General features: G+C 37.9%; 1 long non-coding RNA gene across 1 annotated transcript in view; it reads right to left on the reverse strand.

Moving 5' to 3' along the window:
- Positions 1 to 3,079: 3,079 nt before the first annotated feature.
- The window catches only part of LOC135970400 (uncharacterized), an 84,563-nt gene continuing 71,345 nt past the window's right edge, over positions 3,080 to 16,297 (reverse strand). Inside the window, exon 3 of the long non-coding RNA XR_010586077.1 lies at positions 3,080 to 4,877. This is a non-coding gene — a long non-coding RNA (uncharacterized lncRNA). The remainder of the gene's footprint in view (positions 4,878 to 16,297) is intronic.

Consider the following 16,297-nt stretch of genomic DNA (forward strand, 5'->3'; position numbering starts at 1 on the left):
CAGCTTTCCCAAGAATGAAATGAATCAAAAAGTACCAAGAAATCAAAATTCTAGCTAAAGCTCATGAAAAGTACTCAAAACTACTCTCTAAATGGCTTATCTTTAGCTGAGCTTATAACAGAACTTTTGAATTGCTGAAAATTTGGTAGAATCTTCTTGTGAAATTCTTCAGAAAGGATTGCCCAAACCTAGGGATAGCAGAAGTTTTTGATGACTTTTCCACTACCTATGACTCAACTTATCCCTGATTACAATAGGCTTCTGGAGAAGATAATTTATATTAGCAACTGGCTTTGAGTAAAAGGGTCTGTGAAACTATCTCTTCCTCATCATCTCCCTCCCCTAATCCAGGTTAAAAGAATAAGATGAAATTAAATTATTAAACAAAATGGATAACAAGTGGCCAAAACTTTGCAAAGGAGATTCCTAAATTGAGTGGGATACTCTGGGATTCTTTTTAACTCTAAGATTCTATGACTTTTTAAAAATTCTAGCCAGGCACAGTGGCTCAGGCTTGTAATCCCAGCACTTTGGGAGGCCTAGGTGGGCAGATCACTTGAGGCCAGGAGTTTGAGACCAGCCTGGCCAACATGGTGAAAGCCTGTCTCTATTAAAAATGCAAAAAATTAGTCAGGCGTAGTGGTGCCCTGTAATCCCAGTTACTCGGGAGGTTGAGGCAGAAGAACCATTTGAACCCAGGAGGTGGAGGTTGCAAAGATCGCACAACTGCACATCAGCCTGGGCTACAAAGTGAGACTCTGTCAAAAAAAAAAAAAAAAAAAAAAACTCCAGCGAATAATGCTGGAGCACATAATTTATATACACATATATATTTATACAACACACACATCGTTGAACAACATGGGTTTGAACTGTGCTGGTACACTTATACATGGGTTTCCCTCTGCCTCTGCCACCCCTGAGATAACAAGACCAACCCCTCCTCTTCCTCAGCCTACCAAATGTGAAGGCAATGAGAATGAAGACCACTGCTGATCTACTTTCATTTATTTAATAGTAAACACATTTTCTCTTCCTTATGATTTTCTTAACATTGTTTTCTCTAGCTTACATACAGTATATAATACATATAACATACAAAATATGTATTAATTGTCTATTTATATTATCGATAAGGTTTTTGGTCAACAGTGGGCTGATAGTAGTTTCAGGGGAGTTTCAACTGCACAAACCCTACGTTGTTCAAGGATCAACTGTCTGTATATTCTCTGGGCTAGGATCACATAAATAATGTCCAGAAGAGAGATCACATATTATATTAAAGCACATCTAATTCAACTTGTCTTAATTTAGGGAAAAATACATCTGTTGAATACTGCTATGTGTCTAGGACTATACAATGCAACAAATTAAAAAAATACATCCCTGCCCTCAAGGACATCATAGTATGGTCTGAAGGCAATCACATGAACAGATGTTTTTAGTACAATATACGATGTGTTGACATAGAGTGATACCCATGGTAATATGGGCCCTAACTGGATGGACCCTAACTTGTCTTATGAAGGAACAGGAAAGACTTGCAGTGGAGGTAATGCCTGAGCTGACACTTTAAGCTTGAAAAGTAATTATTTAAGTAAAGAAGATAATAAAGGATACTCTAGACAGAAGGACTAACAAGAGAAAAAGTGAGGAGGCCTGAAACACAAGGCACATTTGAATAAATTCAGGAAGCTTGGTATTCCTAAAAAGCTAAGGGCAGGGAAGCAATGGGGTAGGGCATGTATGCAGAGGTCAGAATGAAGATGGTCTTGAAATTTTAAAGCTCCTTTAAGATACAGATAAAAGAAGTCAGAACAGGGTTTAGGTCTCACCACTTTTGATACTGAGACTTCAGAAATTAGATAGTGTGAGGTAAGAAATCAAAGAAACTAAAAAGGCAAGGTGGAGGTTTTCCTAAGATGAAAAGATTTGCTTAGAGGTGATGAATGACAGGTAGAGGTGAAGGCGGAGGTAAAACATTACTGACATTTTGGCAAGTTGCTTATAGCCTCTTGGGAGATCTTTAAAGGGCGCTAGCAACATGTTTCTTTTCTTCTTTAGAAGTAATCAACGGGACATCTACAAAGGCCTAGGTCTTACCCACATGTCTGTGGACCTAAGAAATCAGGACATAAGAAAAAAGGGAAAAGAAAAGGATCAAATTTTGCAGGATATATGTAAAATACTTTTAGTGACCTTAAATTATGAGGTTAAAAATGTAATAAAAAGGAAATGGTTTTGAAATTAGATGGTTGAATACAAACTGAGAAAAGAAAATGAAGAGAAATGGCCAGGCGTAGTGGCTCACACCTGTAATCCCAGCACTTCGGGAGGCTGAGGCAGGTGAATCACTTGAAGTCAGGAGTTCGAGACCAGCCTGGCCAACATGGTGAAACTCCGTCTCTACTAAAAATGCAAAAATTAACCAGTCGTGATAGTGCAGGCCTGTAATCCCAGGTAGTCGGGAGGCTGAGGCAAGAGAATTGCTTCAACCCAGGAGGCAGAGGTTGCAGTGAGCCAAGATTGTGCCACTGCACTCCAGCCAAGGTGACAGAGAGAGAATCCATCTCAAAAACAAACAAACAAAAAGAAAATGAAGAGAAGCAAGTAATCCACAGTGTCAAATCATGGGTGATTTGAACTTGCTTATAGAAAGTAACAATAGCAAAGATGACTTGAGTTTAACAAAGGGTAGGATGTATTTAGTAAATTAGAAATAAGGAATAATACGGGGACCTTTCTTTGGTTGGAAAACTAATAGAAGCTACTATTATTAATATAATTTCACAAAAAAGCAAGAAAGGCCTTTATTAAAGCAATACAGAAAAGAATCCCTAGGGCTTTGCAGGGAAGGATGAAGGATGCCTCACTGCCTCACCTGCCCCTCCATTCTTCTCAAATCCCACCTCTTAGTGATTTAGCAAGGTCAAGGAGCAAACGGCTGTGGTGCAACCAGGGCCAGCTATATAATTTGCAGTGCCCAGAACAAAATGAAATGCAGAATCTCTTACTCAAAAAGCAGAAAATAACATGCTGTTAAAGGTACTAAAATAGTTTTTTCCTTTCTTTCACAGTCTTTCTCTTGACTTGTCATAGTTTTTATATTTGTTACTATAATTCTGTTCTAAATAAGAAAAAATAAAATTTCAAGTTATTAGCAGGATTCTTACCCTTCATCTTTATATTGTGCAATGCCAGTCTTGAACACAAATTTAAAAGCCATTAACCCAATGTAGAATCATCAAAATAACACAATTTGTATTTTGTATTCATACATGCACATGTATTTTGCTCTGACTAGAACAGTGGAAATGCTGCAGAATACTAACTCAACTGTTCTTACTTCTCTTCCTCATATACATACATTCTACCAGCATTCTCTACCTCTGACTTACTGATGGGTAAGGAAAAACTAAAAGGAAAGTTAACTGTAGATCAACTTATCTTTCTCTCTGCTTTATGTCACAATTTCTAGCATATGTGGTTGGCTAATACACGGAAGTAACATGAGTTATGGATATGATAGAGTTCCTTGCTGTTCCTGCCTTTTAGAACTCTATTTCCTTCTGTTTGCATTCAAAGAAAGTTCTCATTCAAAGCGAGTTCTCATTCAAAAGAAAAGTGGTCTCTTGCAGTTATCAGACCACTTCTCCTCCTGCTACTTACTCAGTGGTAGACCTAACATGCTTAACATTGCTTACTTTGAGTTTTAGTGAACTCCCATGTATCGTGGGTCCACCGGAATGTTCTGCTCATGGGCCATGGTGAATACTACATGGCTCATGGGGTAATGAGGTATCACATCAATCATGCATTGTATGTGTCTTCTCTGCTCATGCACATGCTCCATTGTCCCATTTCACTAACTTACAAACCACAAGTTCAAAGATAAAATTATCAAGAATTTTAAAATGGCATAGAAAGGCATGAAGCCAGGCACCAGGTCTCCTAAGGACTGTATGACCATACAATTTGCATGTCCATGAGGCCAGCCCAAGGAGCTAAGGACAAATATTCTTAACTATTCTTTGGAGAAATTGTTTCTTCTCAATTATTTCTTATTTTGATCACAGAGCTAATTTAGAAAATGCTTTGAGATCAACAAAATCTCTAGTAGTGCAATTTATAACCCAACCTTATAGAAACTAGGCAGTAAGACTAAATAACTGTAGGCAAACACACCTGCTGAAATCATTTAACTGCCTGAACCAAAGACTTTTTATTAAATAGAGATTAAGATTGAAATAATTTGAGCTATTACAAATTTAATCTTACTCACTCAAGATCCTACAACAATGAACCATGTAGCTGGCCCATTGTCTATTTTTAGTCTTGGGAAAGGGGAAATTCAAGCTTAGAGAGCTCCCTTGTCCACCAAGAAACAAGGTGGAGCAATACAGCAGGGAATAACTTAATGCTGCCCTTGGATTCTTCAATATGAGGTATATGGCATAAGGACACTGTAGGGATTTTCATGGGAGAGCCTAGAGGTAACAAATGATTGCTTCTTTTGCCTTCTTTGAGTTGCAACACCATCATTGTTGGGAACACCACCTTGGAATGTGGTTCACTTTAAAGAAATTTCTTGGTGATAATATCAGTATCTGGTATAGCTTTCTTGTACAGGGAGTTCACTGGTATAGCTTTCCTGTACAGCATCTACAAGTTTGTACATGTTAAATTAGAATATCCTAATGAAATAGGGTTAATATTGAAGTACCCAGCAGAAGACATGCCAGACACATTTCATTACCAGAAAAAACGGGAAGGCACTCATCCAGGAACTCATAAAAGATACTGCAGAGACTGTTGATTGGCAGTTTTTAGCCTCTGCGTCTGAAGAGTTATTTATAGTCAAATCTTGATAATCAGTGCTAAAGGAGAAAAAGGAAAGAATAGATTATTGAAACCATGCATCATTCACAAACCACTTTAAACAGTTGTTTTTAACTGCCACTTTCTATCAAAATTTCAACAGGATTTATTAACAAAGAGTCAATTTACAACTTGGTGTTTCTTTTTATGTCATCTGCTGACCCTCAGGAATAAATATCAAAGACCGGGTCAGAGCATTGTTAGGTAACCATAAACATAGGATAACAAACAAATGAACTATTACTATGAAAAAGTGACTGATTTACTTTGACCCTGCACGACCACATCATACAACTTTAACAGCTCACAAAGAACAAAACTTGAGCACTGAGCCTAATAGCTAGAGGAATACTTATATCACTTAACATACATCTTTTAAATCTCAAGTCATATGGTTTCTAAAAATTCAAGTTCACTCAAAACTAGCAAAGAGTAATTGACTAGAAAATAATTGTTGATTCTTTCACTTTTAAAAAAATTCTCTGAGTTAGGATATGTAGCCAAAAGACCAAGTCTCAATAATTGTAGAAGTTTCTGAAAGATCTGTTTTATTAAGTCGGTCTGTTAGAAACAGCATCATTCAATGGACCATTTGTTTTTGGACCTTATTTGATAAAAGTCTTAGCACAGGAACTCTCCTTGGGATGTAAACCTGCTTTAATATTTGAATTAATTAGTAATGACTGATGATACTAATATGACAAGTTTATCTGATGCTATAAACCAAATGGATTATGTTTAGGTTCTATCATCTATTAGAATTAGAGTAGGTTACTCTTCTGTGCCCTCTAATTTGGGGTTGGCATCCAGAAAGCTGCACACTCAGCACATGAGTTCTAAGATGCCTATCAATTAAACTCCTCATCATAATAGAAAAGAATCAGTTTCAACAAGATGAGGATACTGTATTACACCTCTTTCCATTTAGAATAGATTTGCAATGTCATGTTTGATATTTTTTTTGAATGATAGCATTCATTGACTGCCCATTATACCCCATGCTTTATGCTATGCACTGTTCATGGAGGAGTTCATTTAATATCGACCCAAAACCCATGAAGCCATTAGTTCTATTATTAAGTTCATTTACCAATGAGAAAATAGGGACTTAGAGAATAAGTGTATATTGCCTAGGAACACTCACCTATTAAGTGGTAGGCATGAGATACGACCCCAACTTTCTCACATTGCAACCTGAGCTCTTATCCATTATTCTACATTGAAACCTACTTCATTGAAACAGAAGATGTTGTATTTGATAACATTAAACAGGCTAGGAATAATACATCTTCAACATATAGGTAACTGAAATGCATAAATTTCTTTAGGTGAATCTGACTCCAAATTGTTGCAGCATACCACTATGGTAGCTCAAAAAGAGCAAAATCACTAATGAGAGGATAAAGGAAACAAAACATAGGTTATGGAAAAACAACACAGCCTTGGAGAAGTTGCAATGTAGGCAGATTGATGGAGAAGAAAGAGAGGAAGTAATGAGCCTCCAAAAACAGATGGCACTCTATTACACAAGTGCTTCAGGCACTAGTGCATGGTATATGTGATGATTGTCACTGTAATTACTTCTATACTATTGCATCTGAGAGTAGATCCTTCCAAAAGTAAAAAATCAACTCTATTTTCTACTTCTCTTTCCCCATTCTATCTCATCCTTTACTCTTGTTTCTAATCAACTCAGAATAAAATGAATCTCTAATGTAGCCCACAGTTAAAGTGTTGATATACCACTTGTTGAGAGTAATTCATCTGCAGTTTATAAATTCAGAAACCAACTAGTAGCCCTCAGATCATCATGAAGTTGACTAGGTTTTCATCATCAAGTCTCTTGCTCATCTGGCAGGACTATACATCCAAATGGTACCATTACTCCTGAGATTCTTTTTCTGCTGATAACAAAGTTTTAAAGCTTTTAGAATTGAGAGCTTTCTCTGGAACAATATTTTCTATGTAAACCAAGAAAAAAGGAGAGACACATAAATTACAGGTGCTGTAGTTTTGATGAGATAAACACACCTTGAAGTCTAATATTTAGTAGCATGAGAACATTTTGAGAAACTACTTTTTGACTTGAGGAAAGATAATAGAATAAGGATAATTCCTGATGACTGAATGTAAAAGTTTTTAAATTTTTGTTGTCTCTCGGCACATAGAAAAAAATCCCTCTAATCCCAAACTACTGGTTTGGAAAGTGAGTTGTGAAGTGGGTGATTTTAGTACATTCTTCTACTCAGAAACACTGTTAAAACAGAAGCAAAGGCATTTGAGAGCAAAGGGCCTTCTGTTCATCTATAAGCTTTCATTTGGATCACTGAGTTTACTTTTTGTGGCTACATGGGCTCTTTAAAAAATAATAATAAAAATATTTACTTCAAATTTTTATGTTCTTAAATTGTTTTTAGTAAAAAATCATGTATAAAGAATTGGGTCAGTCAATGCAGACGAAAGTTTGAATTTGTGTTGGATGATGCTTTAAACTACAAAACAGATATATCTTCTATGGTCAGAGGGATTGAACCTGAATTATTTTTAAAAAGAAACTTGAATATTGGACAGTTTTCAATACTGCTTATAGCAATATTATCATGTAAATGTGGAAATAACTTCTTCAGTTTGTCCCAATCTCAGCACCTGGGGGTGAAGTGTTATTTTTATGTCCTCTATGTTATTAAATGATAACATTTAGTAAAGTCACATTTCATTGTGACTGACAATATCTTATGAGAACAGAGCTTAACAAAACAAAGCTGAAAGAAGAGTTTTGGCTTTGCTTCATATTTCATTTCCTGTCCATAGCTTATTGTTATCAAGGATGGAGAACCTTTTTACATTCTTTAGAATAGAGAGTTCATTTACCATTAGTAAAGTGAGTGAACAAATGACACTATAGCTTTTTATACCAGAGTGAGTGAACAAATGACACTGTAGCTTTTAACAATAATGAAATAGCCCATTTAAGACAGTCTTTTCTTCAGTCACTTTTGGGGTTACTTAAGCTTAAATTAAGATGGCTCTATTATACCAAATTATTTGACTCATTTTTTGTTTTACATTTTGACCCTGAAATATGTTATCAGACCTTTCTTTTTCAATTATTTTACTTCATACTAAAGATTATCCAATTCTAAGATAAAATTTCCAATGAGGTAAAAATAAAAGTTGAAGGATTGTGGTCAATAGAAAGATCACTGGTTTGTTAGGGTTTTGCCCCTTGCTGCCTTTAAAAAACCATTTACTGGATTTTGAAGTGAATTTTCCACTCACAGAAAAAGGATTTATGGAAAAATAACATTCATGTGGGAAAAGAAAAAAAAAAAATCAACTCACTGCCATTTCATCGTCTCCACAAGGATAGGCAGGGGAAAAAGCACTTATTATTTCTCTGGCTATAATGAAAAAATTAAGAGAAATTTTAACGGAACATATTTTGTTTTAAAAAAGAAAGAAGAGGCACGGTTTGAAACCATCAAGGATTACTTCCTGTGTAGAAGTCAGCTGCATGCATACAATAGCGAAGCTCTGTTCCCTCCTGGAGCCAGAACAAGGTCAGGAATTTCAATTGTGATTCCTGACTCATGGAAAATTCTGACGCATTTTATATGTGTGAGGCTAGGTATATGCAAACCCACCAATTCTTTAGCATGATCAGTGTTTTTACTCATTACTTTTATTTTTAACTAAGAAAGAGCATAACTGGAGGAATGCTAAATTTATAATACATTAGAACACAACCTCCCCTCCTGATTCCTCCTTCTTAGTTTCAAGACTTTCTCTGATATTCATACTATTAGGGTTTGTCCCACAGTCTCAAGATCAAATACTACCAAGTGTTCTTAGTTGTTTCAAGCTATTTAAAAATAATTGTATTTAAGTCATTGCATATATTATTTATGGGAATGTAAACTGTTGCAATCTTTTTGAATGGCAATTTGGCAATATCTATCGAAATATCTCCTCTGCCAAGAGACTTCCAGTTTCAGCTGTGATGTGTAAAGAGATTGGAAGCTGTCATTTCCATCCTTACAACAAGATCAAACTGAAAAACTGAAAATTATCAACTTTCCTTGGACACATCAGAGACATGGTGAACAAACTCTGTTCCCATTACCCCTACAAAATTATGGAATCCAGAAGTGAGTCCAGCTGAGATCTGCTCACTGGAAGCAGATGCCTCTGGAGTTCACAAACTGGTAAGAACACTTAGATGGCAAGTCTGACAAATTGCTAGAGGCTGAGTGTGCATTTGTCTGGGAATGAGAAATGCTTAGGAGTCATGACCTTAGGGTTGAAACACACAAACTCTGAGCAGGAGTACTCAGGGAAGCCAAAACTGAAGAAGAGACAAAAAAAAAAAGTACACTGGAGGAATTTGAAGTCTCTGGCTCCTGTAATTACTTCAGATATTAAACACAGCCCAACTCCTAGTAGATTAGCATAAAACCTCACACTAGAGATCAATTTACCTCAATCCCTACTACCAAGTATGACACATCTGGCTTTCCACACACACACACACACAAATTATAAGGCAAGCCAAATGCAAGAAAACACACAATCTAGAAAGATAAAGCAAGCCTCAAAACCAGGCTCAGATATGACACAGACATTGAAATCAACAGACAGAGAATTTAAAATAGCTATGATTAAAATCTGAGGGTACTAATGTAAAAAATAGATAACATGCAAGAACAGATGGGGAATTTAAGTGGAGAAATGTAAACTAAGAAAGAATAAAAATTAAATACTAAAAAGAAAAAACACTAAGATAAATGAAGGATACCTTTGAGAGGATTATCAGTAGACTGGAAATAGCTGAGAGAAGAATCAGTGAGCCTAAATTAGACCAACAGAAACTTCTCAAGCAGAAATGCAAGGAAACAAAAGAATTTTTAAAAATAGAACAGAATATTCAAGAACTGTAGGATAATTTCAAAAGGCATAGCATACATGTAACTGGAATACCAGAGGAAGAAGACAGAGAGAATGGAGCAGAAGAAATAGTTGAAGCAATACGGAGATTCCAAGATGGCTGAATAGGAACAGCTCTAGTCTGCAGCTCCCAGCGTGAGCGACGCAGAAGACAGGTGATTTCTGCATATCCAAGTGAGGTACCAGGTTCATCTCACTGGGTCTTGTCAGACAGTGGGTGCAGCCCATGGAGCAGGGCAGGGCATCGCCTCACCTGGGAAGCACAAGGGGTCAGGGAATTCCTTCTGTAGCAAAGGGAAGCTGTGACAGACGGTACCTGGAAAATTGGGATAGTCCCACCCTAATACTGCACTTTTCCAATGGCCTTAGCAAATGGCACATCAGGAGATTATATCCCACGCCTGACTCGGAGGGTCCCATGCCCACAGAGCCTTGCTCACTGCTAGCACAGCAGTCTCAGATTGAACTGCAAGGTGGCAGCAAGGCTGGGGGAGGGGCATCTGCCATTGCTGAGGCTTGACTAAGTAAACAAAGCAGCTGGGAAGCTCAAACTGGGTGGAGCCCACCACAGCTCAAGGAAGCCTGCCTGCCTCTGTAGACTCCACCTCTAGTGACAGAGCATAGCTGAACAAAAGGCAGTAGAAACTTCTGCAGACTTAAACGTCCCTGTCTGACAGCTTTGAAGAGAGTAGGGGTTCTCCCAGCACAGAGTTTGAGATCTGAGAACGGACAGACTGCCTCCTCAAGTGGGTCCCCCTGAGTAGCCTAACTGGGAGATACCCCCCAGTAGGGACTGACTGACACCTCATACAGCTGGGTGCCCCTCTGAGACGATGTTTCCAGAGGAAGGATCAGGCGGCAACATCTGCCGTTCTGCAATACTTGCTGTTCTGCAGCCTCTGCTGGTGATACCGAGGCAAACAGGATCTGGAGTGGACCTCCAGCAAGCTACAACAGACTTGAAGCTAAGGGTCCTGACTGCTAGAAGGAAAACTAACAAACAAAAGGACATCTACTTCAAAACCCCATCTATACATCACCATCATCAAAGACCAAAGGTAGATAAAACCACAAAGATGGGGAGAAACCAGAGCAGAAAAGTTGAAAATTCTAAAAATCAGAGCGCCTCTTCCCCTCCAAAGGAACACAGCTCCTCGCCAGCAATGGAACAAAGCTGGATGGAGAATGACTTTGACAAGTTGGGAGAAGGCTTCAGGCGATCAGTAATAACAAACTTCTCTGAGCTAAAGGAGGATGTTTGAACCTATTGCAAAGAAGCTAAAAACCTTGAAGAAAGATTAGACAAATGGCTAACTAGAATAAACAACATAGAGAAGTCCTTAAACGACCTGGTGGAGCTGAAAACCATAGCACGAGAACTACATGATGCAAGCACAGGCTTCAGTAGCTGATTTGAACAAGTGGAAGAAAGGGTATCAGTGATTGAAGATCAAATGAATGAAATGAAGTGAGAAGAGAAGTTTAGAGAGAAAAGAGTAAAAAGAAACCAACAAAGCCTCCAAGAAATATGGGACTATGTGAAAAGACAAAATCTACATCTGATTGGTGTGCCTGAAAGTGACGGGGAGAATAGAATCAAGGTAGAAAACACTCCTCAGGATATTACCCAGGAGAACTTCCCCAACCTAGTGAGGCAGGCCAACATTCAAATTCAGGAAATACAGAGAACGCCACAAAGATCCACCTCGAGAAGAGCAACTCTAAGACATATAATTGTCAGATTCACCAAAGTTCAAATGAAGGAAAAAATGTTAAGGGCAGCCAGAGAGAAAGGTCGGGTTACCCATAAAGGGAAGCCCATCAGACTAACAGCAGATCTCTTGACAGAAACTCTGCAAGCCAGAGGAGAGTGGGGGCCAATATTCAACATTCTTAAAGAAAAGAATTTTCAACCCAGAATTTCATATCCAGCCAAACTAAGCTTCATAAGTGAAGGAGAAACAAAATCCTTTACAGACAAACAAATGCTGAGAGATTTTGTCACCACCACACCTGCCTTACAAGAGCTCCTGAAGGAAGCACTAAACATGGAAAGGAACAACTGGTACCAGCCACTGCAAAAACATGCCAAATTGTAAAGACCATCGATTCTAGGAGGCAACTGCATCAACTAACAAGCAAAATAACCAGCTAACATCATAATAACGGGATCAAATTCACACATAACAATATTAACCTTAAATGTAAATGGGCTAAATGCTCCAATTAAAAGACACGGACTGGCAAATTGGATAAAGACTCAAGATCCGTCAGTGTGCTGTATTCAGGAGACCCATCTCACGTGCAGAGACATACATAGGCTCAAAATAAAGGGATGCAGGAAGATCTACCAAGCAAATGGAAAACAAAAAAAAAGCAGAGGTTGCAATCCTAGTCTCTGATAAAATAGACTAAACCATCAAAGATCAAAAGAGACAAAGAAGGCCATTGCATAATGGTAAAAAGGGATCAATTCAACAAGAAGAGCTAACTATCCTAAATATATATGCACCCAATACAGGAGGACCTAGATTCATAAAGCAAGTCCTTAGAGACTTACAAAGAGACTTAGACTCCCACACAATAATAATGGGAGACTTCAACACCCTACTGTCAACATTAGACAGATCCACGAGACAGAAAGTTAACAAGGATATCTAGGAATTGAGCTCAACTCTGCACCAAGTGGACCTAATAGACATCTACAGAACTCTCCACCCCAAATCAACAGAATATACATTCTCCTCAGCACCACATCATGCTTATTCCAAAATTGACCACAAGTAAAGCACTCCTCAGCAAATGTAAAAGAGCAGAAATTATAACAAACTGTCTGTCAGACCACAGTGCAATCAAACTAGAACTCAGGATTAAGAAACTCACTCAAAACTACTCAACTATATGGAAACTGAACAACCTGCTCCTGATTGACTAGTGGGTACATAATGAAAGGAAGGCAAAAATAAAGATGTTCTTTGAAATCAATGAGAACAATGACACAACATACCAGAATCTCTGGGACACATTTAAAGCAGTGTGTAGAGGGAAATTTATAGCACTAAATACCCACAAGAGAGAGTAGGAAAGGTCTAAAATTGACACTCTAACATCACAATTAAAAGAACTAGAGAAGCAATAGCAAACACATTCAAAAGCTAGCAGAAGGCAAGAAATAATTAAGATCAGAGCAGAACTGAAGGAGATAGAGACACAAAAAACCCTTCAAAAAATTGATGAATCCAGGAGCTGGTTTTTCAAAAAGATCAAAAAAATTGGTAGACCACTAGCAAGACTAATAAAGAAGAAAAGAGAGAAGAATCAAATAGACGCAATAAAAAATGATAAAGGGGATATCACTACTGATCCCACAGAAATACAAACTACCATCAGAGAATACTATAAACACCTCTACACAAATAAACTAGAAAATCTAGAAGAAATGGATAAATTCCCGGACACATACACCCTCCCAAGACTAAACCAGGAAGAAATTGAATCCCTGAATAGACCAATAACAGGTTCTGAAATTGAGGCAATAATTAATAGCCTACTAACCCAAAAAAGTCCAGGACTAGACAATTCACAGCTGAATTCTACCAGAGGTACAAAGAGGAGCTCGTACCATTCCTTCTGAAACTATTCCAATCAATAGAAAAAGAGGGAATCCTCCCTAATTCATTTTATGAGGCCAACATCATCCTGATACCAAAGCCTGGCAGAGACACAACAAAAAAAAGAGAATTTTAGACCAATATCCCTGATGAACATCAATGCAAAAATCCTCAATAAAATACTGGCAAATGGAATCCAGCAGCACATCAAAAAGCTTATCCACCATGATCAAGTTGGCTTCATCCCCGGGATGCAAGGCTGGTTCAACATACGCAAATCAATAAACGTAATCCAGCATATAAACAGAACCAAAGACAAAAACCACGTGATTATCTCAATAGTTGCGGAAAAGGCCTTTGACAAAATTCAACAGTCCTTCATGCTAAAAACTCTCAATAAACTAGGTATTGATGGGACATATCTCAAAATAATAAGAGCTATTTATGACAAACCCACAGCCAATATCATACTGAATGGGCAAAAACTGGAAGCATTCCCTTTGAAAACTGGCACAAGACAGGGATGCCCTCTCTCACCACTCCTATTCAACATAGTGTTGGAAGTTTTGGCCAGGGCCATCAGGCAAGAGAAAGAAATAAAGCATATTCAGTTAGGAAAAGCGGAAGTCAAATTGTCTCTGTTTGCAGATGACATGATTGTATATTTAGAAAACCCCATCGTCTCAGCCCAAAATCTCCTTAAGCTGATAAGCAAATTTAGCAAAGTCTCAGGATACAAAATCAATGTGCAAAAATTACAAGCATTCCTATACACCAATAACAGGCAAACAGAGAGACAAATCATGAGTGAACTCCCGTTCACAATTGCTTCAAAGAGAATACCTAGTAATCCAACTTACAAAGGATGTAAAGGACCTCTTCAAGGAGAACCACTTTTCAGAGAAATAAAAGAGGACACAAACAAATGGAAGAACATTCCACGCTCATGGATAGGAAGAATCAATATTGTGAAAATGGCCATATTGCCCAAGGTAATTTATAGATTCAATGCCATCCCTATCAAGCTACCAATGAGTTTCTTCACAGAATTGGAAAAAAACTACTTTAAAGCTTATGTGGAGCCAAAAGAGAGCCCACATTGCCAAGTCAATCCTAAGCCAAAAGAACAAAGCTGGAGGCATCACGCTACCTGACTTCAAACTATGCTATAAGGCTACAGTAACTAAAAGAGCATGGTACTGGTACCAAAACAGAGATATAGACCAATGGAACAGAACAGAGCCCTCAGAAATAATACCACACATCTACAACCATCTGATCTTTGACAAACCTGACAAAAACAAGAAATGGGGAAAGGATTTCCTATTTAATAAATGGTGCTGGGAAAACTGGCTAGCCATATGTAGAAAGCTGAAACTGGATCCTTTCCTTACTCCTTATACGAAAATTAAATCAGGATGGATTAAAGACTTAAATGTTAGACCTAAAACAATAAAAACCCTAGAAGAAAACCTAGGCAATACCATTCAGGACATAGGTATGGACAAGGACTTCATGACTAAAACACCAAAAGCAATGGCAATGAAAGCCAAAATTGACAAATGTATCTCATTAAACTAAAGAGCTTCTGCACAGCAAAAGAAACTACCATCAGAGTGAACAGGCAACCTACAGAATGGGAGAACATTTTTACAATCTACCCATCTGACAAAGGGCTAATATCCAGAATCTACAAAGAACTTAAGGAAATTTACAAGAAAAAATTAAATAACCCCATCAAAAAGTGGGCAAAGGATATGAATAGACACTTCTGAAAAGAAGACATTTATGGAGCCAACAGACACATAAAAAATGCTCACATCACTGGCCATCAGAGAAATGCAAATCAAAACCACAATGAGATACAATCTCACACCAGTCAGAATGGTGATCATTAAAAAGTCAGGAAACAACAGGTACTGGAGAGGATGTGGAGAAATAGGAATGCTTTTACACTGTTGGTGGGACTGTAAACTAGTTCAACCATTGTGGAAGACAGTGTGCCGATTCCTCAAGGATCTAGAACTAGAAATACCATTTGATCCAGCCATCCCATTACTGGGCATATACCCAAAGGATTATAAATCATACTGCTATAAAGACACATGCACACATATGTTTATTGTGGCACTATTCACAATAGCAAAGCCTTGGAACCAACCCAAATGTCCATCAATGATAGACTGGATTAAGAAAATGTGGCACATATACACCATGGAATACTATGCAGCCATAAAAAAGGATGAGTTCGTGTTGTTTGTAGGGACATGGATGAAGTTGGAAACCATCATTCTAAGCAAACTATCGCAAGGACAGAAAACCAAACACCGCATATTCTCACTCATAGGTGGGAACCGAACAGTGAGAACACTTGGACACAGGGTGGGGAATATCACACACCAGGGCCTATGGTGGGGTGGGGGCAGGGGGGAGGGATAGCATTAGGAGATATACTTAATGTAAATGACAAGTTAACAGGTGCAGCACACCAACATAGCACATGTATACATATGTAACAAACCTTCACGTTGTGCACATGTACCCTAGAACTTAAAGTATAAAAAATAAAATAAAATAAAATTTTGTCCATCAAAAAAAAAAAAGAAAATAAATATTTGAAGTAATAATGGCCAAGAATTTTCCAAAATTAATGACCAACACCTACAGATCCAGAGAACTTAGAGAACATGTAGCAGGATAACTACCAAAAAATCTACACCTAGGCACATTATTCAAAATGCAGAAAACCGAAGACAAAGAGAAATGCTTGAGAGAAGACAGAGGACACTGGGTGTCGTGGCTCACATCTGTAATCCCAGCACTTTGGGAGGTGAAGGCAGGTGGATCATGTGAACCTGGGAGTT

The sequence above is a fragment of the Macaca fascicularis genome, chromosome 4 (genome assembly GCF_037993035.2).
Source record: "Macaca fascicularis isolate 582-1 chromosome 4, T2T-MFA8v1.1".
Classification (NCBI taxonomy): domain Eukaryota; kingdom Metazoa; phylum Chordata; class Mammalia; order Primates; family Cercopithecidae; genus Macaca; species Macaca fascicularis.